Below are 4,511 nucleotides of genomic sequence, written 5' to 3'. Positions count from 1 at the left end.
CGGGCACAGCTCCAACCCAAAGCGGGGTCTGCTGCCCCTTGGGGGGAATTACCCCTCCATCGCCCTGCCCTTGCCAGCGGGACTCATCGGCACCCAGCGTGCAGCAGGACACGCTGCCACAGCTTCCCCTCAGGCAGGCTGATAAAGTGACGGAAGAAAAGGAAACATCCCTGTATAACGAGAGGGAGAGTGGTGTCGTGCTGAAAATCTGCTTTCCTGGACTTTTTCCACCAGCGTCCCGCTGTTGGCCGGCTGCTCCCAGCTTTTCTCCAAGTTGTGTGCGAAAAAAGCACATGGGGCACTCGGGCATCGCGCCCAGGGGTGCCCAGCGCTCCTGCCCGGGGCATTTCGTAGTGCCCCAGGAGGTTTTGTAGGGGCAATCCCGTGTGAAGGGTGGGAGCGGCTCTGCCGACCTCCTCAGCTCCCGGATTTTCCCGTCTCCGCAGCACACGCTGTACCAACAGGCAGGAGGGTGATTTTTTTTCCATCCCTCCGAACATCCTCGGCACTGCCAGCACGTGCTTTATATTAGAGCCCCATTCAGCAAATGACTTCAGCATGCCCCGGTGGCGTCACAGGCTATTAAAAAGAATAATAGAGCAGCAACCGTGGGAAAAGAGCTGTAATATTTTGGAGGCTCCCGGTGAGGCGGCAGCCCAGATGGGTTCCTGCAGCCGGTGTGTTTTGCTGCAACAAACAGCTCTTTTTTGGTTTTTTCCCCCCCTTTCTCGTTGCGGCACGGACGGACTGCAGAGCCCCCGCGGCGCTCGGCTGCAGCGCTGCTCGGTGAAGATGCTTTGGGTGCTTGGATGCTGCAGCTCGGAGATGTCCATCTCTGGTGGGATGAGCCCAGTGGCTCAGCACAGGGTAACTCCCGCCGAGAGCTTGGTGGGCCTGTCCCGAGCGCTCCCTGTGGGCTGCCAGCCCCTGCCTTCCTCCCAAAAATAAAGCCTGTAAATCACTGCAGACCCATCTCAGCATCCGGCACCTCTGCCCCTCGCCGGTGGAGTTTTAAGCTTCATCATCAGCCGCTGGCGAGTGCTCACGGCACTTTGGTGATGCATGAGCCAAAAAAAAAAAAAAAAAACCACCCTAAAAATCTCTATTTGCCCTTGGAACTGCGAGGCGGGCGTGCAGAGCTGACCGGGCGGCAGTGCAGAGCTGCAGCAGCACCCCGAAGTTTTCACAAACGGCTTTGCCAGAGCGTCAGCAGAAATTTAAGGCGGGCTGGGTTATCTCGGCTCTGCAGCGGGTCCACTGCGGTGAGGTTGCGGAAGCCGCGACGTTATGACACCAGTGTGTCACCGTGTGGTTTGGCCGTGGGTTAGTCATGTGTCCGGGTTTGACCCCATCCGGCAGCTAGAACCGTACGGCCGCTCGCTCACCCCCCACCCCAAGAAGAGCGGGGGGAAAGGGAGGAAAAAACCCAACCTTCATGGCTTGAGATAAAAACAGTTTAATAGATATAATAACAGGAAAGGAAAAATAATAATGATTAGACAGGTCGCTCTCACCGCCCGGTGAATTGGCACCATCCGGAGCAGCGATGATGGATTCTCGGCCCCCCCAGCTAACCTGCATCCGTACACTGAGCACGGGGTCTGTGGTACGGGATATTCCTTTGGCTGTTCCACCCCTCTGCCGATGCTTCTCTGGGCGGCTGACGGAAGTCCTTGAGTAGTGTAAACATCACTTAGCACAGCCGAAACCAACAGGCATTATTGACATGCTTTTCACAGCAAATCACTAAAAAGAAAACTAACTCGTTCCCAGCTGAACCCAGGGCATCAGGAAAACGAAAAAACTTAACATAGATACCAGCAAAAGTATTTGGCAAATCAAGCAAAACAATGCTCGCAGCTTTTTGCGCCCCATGAAATGCGTGGCGGGAACGCAGGCGCGGGATCCCCGTGCTTCGGCGGGGGGCGCACGGGGCTGTCGGGAGATGGAGCAGCAGCGAGGGGTGCCCCAGGGTCCGCGGGCGGGAGTCTGCCCGCATCCCTCGTGCACGGTACGTGTGGGAGGAGGATGCTCTTCAGCCCCGGAGGTGCCGTATGGGAGGTAGAACCCTCCCTGCTGCAGCAGAGGGACACGGATGGATGGATGGATGGACGGATGGATGGACATCGGCTCGCCAGGGGTGAGGAGCTGCTTTCAGGCCCCAAGAGCCAAATGATGGAGCCTGTCCGGCCGTAGCAACGCCCATCAGGAAAACCGAGGGCTTTGCAGGCAGAAGGGTGATGCCTGAGCGGGCGTTAGGGGCGGCTGTGGGTACTGGTGCCGGGTTAGAGATTCCGGGTGTGGGAGACGGCAGTACGACCGGACTGCCTTCGTGTAGCACTGTCACATCGCAGCTGTGACAATTAATGGCCACATCACCGGTGGCCCCAACGACCCGTGTGCCATGGCTCCTGCGGCTGCTGCACGTCGTCCCTGGGGCCACTGCGTCTTCCACCAGGTCACCGCAAGCGCCACTGCAGGTTTTACCAGACCACGGCACGTTTTACCACATCACCGCCTGCTTCACCGGGGCCGCAGCGCTTTTTTTTTTTGGGGGGGGCTGCCATGTGATTTGTCCGGGCTATTGCATGTCCTCCCAGGGCTGCTGCACGTCTTACCCGAACGATGGTGTGTTTTCCCCGGGCTGCTGCGTGTTTTCCCAGGGCTGCTGCATCTTCTCCCGGGGTGCTGCGTGTTTTATCGTGGTTACTGCATGTCTTGCCAGAGTTGCTGCATTTTTTTTCCCGGGGTCACTCTGCGTTTTCCCAGGTCGCGGTGCGTTTTGCCGGGCTGCTGCGTGTCTTACTGTCATCGTGGGAGATTTTCCTGGGGCTGCTGCAGGGTTTATCGGGGATCACGGCACATCTCGCCAGAGCTGCTCCACGCTTTACCAGGGCTCTTGCGTGCTTTACCGGGATTGCTTTGTGTTTTACCAGATCGCCGCGTGTTTTACTGGGGTCACAATGTATTTTGCGGGGGCTGACGCATCTTTTATCAGTTATGGCATGATTTGCAAACGCCACAGCGTGTTTTACCAAGCTGCTGCATATTTCACTGGGATCAGCACGTATTTTGCTGGGGCTGCTGGATATTTTACCCGGGGTTATCGCATGTTATTGTTTGCTTTGTGTTTTCCCAGCCCACCGCACGCTTTACCAGGCTCGCTTGAGCACGTTCGAGCAGGACCACTGCAGATTTTTCTAAGGTTTCCGCACATTTTACCAGTTCACTGCATTTTTTAAAAATTTAAAAAAATATTTATTTATTTATTTTTCATGTTTCCACCTCAAGTTTTGCAAAGCTGCTGCATGTTTTCCCGGGCCGGTGCGTTTTTCCCAGACTGTTTCCCACGGATGCTGCGCGCACCGTCCCCGCACGCTCTCCGTTCTCCCGGGACACGGACCCGCCTGGCTGCAAACGCGTTTAAGGCAGCCGCGCTCCCCTCCCCGTGGCTCCGAGCTGCCCAACGTGCGGCTGCATTTCTCGTAGGATTTTTCCGAGGGCGAGCGGGGCACGGCGGCCTCGGCACGGGGCCGGGGGGGACTCCGCCGGCTGCTCCCTCGGATACACGCGCAGCCCCCGGAGGGCTCGGCAAAATTCCCCATCCCGCAGGGATCGCTGGCAGGAAGCAATCTGGCAGGCAACGTGTTTAACAGAGACTAATGTCTCGGAGCCGCTGAACCATTTAATTGCCAATAAATACGGCCCACGTGTAAATAATTAAGGAGACTCAGAAATTGTCTTCGGTGAGAGGGAGGAGCTGGCAGGCTGAAAACTCCCTGTGGCATGTGTATAAATGAAGATTTCTTGGTAATATGGGAGGAAGGAGCATCAATAAACCTGCCCAGATATCCCCCGGTGTTGCTTCGGGTGGCCCCCGGGGGTAAGGAGGACCAGGCTCTGCCCTTGGCTGAGTTTGAGGGCAAATCTTAAAAATTCCTCCTTTAGCCAGATCAGGCTTTGTCCAGGCTCTTGCGGCACCCCAGCGTGATTTTTGCAGTGCCCTTCTTCGCCATGTTTTTGGGGGATAAAGAGCTGCACAGACCTTAGTCCAAAACTTTGGACCTTTATCAGCATCACGTACGTGCTGGCAGCAAACGCAGACTTTCCCTTCCGAACCCCGGTAAAACCCGCAGCGACCCTTCGTCCCTCTACCAAAACCCTGATGTCCCCACCTCTTGTGCTGCAGTCACGTTTCTCTTTCAAATCCTCCTTTTTCGGGACGTTTAAGGAAGCGTTACCAGCACTGGGCTTGCCGCTGAGCTGACCCCAGCGCCTGGAGCGGCCGTGCTGCTCTTGCATCACTCTTTTTCACCTTTTAGTTTAAATTTGCCCCGCTCAGGGCCAGACGCAAGCAAACAAGCTGAATTTTGGCAAGTTTGGGAGCTAGATGCTTTTTTTTTTTTTTTTTTTTTCCTTTTTTTTTCCTTGTCTGTGCGTTCCAGGGCAGGACGGTGAGCGTTGCTCTGGTCTGTGCCGGGATGACTGCGCCGGTTGCCCGCCTTGTGCCC

Source organism: Charadrius vociferus, unplaced genomic scaffold (assembly GCF_000708025.1).
Source record: "Charadrius vociferus isolate BGI_N301 unplaced genomic scaffold, ASM70802v2 scaffold1039, whole genome shotgun sequence".
NCBI lineage: Eukaryota > Metazoa > Chordata > Aves > Charadriiformes > Charadriidae > Charadrius > Charadrius vociferus.
This window is presented reverse-complemented; position numbering follows the sequence as displayed.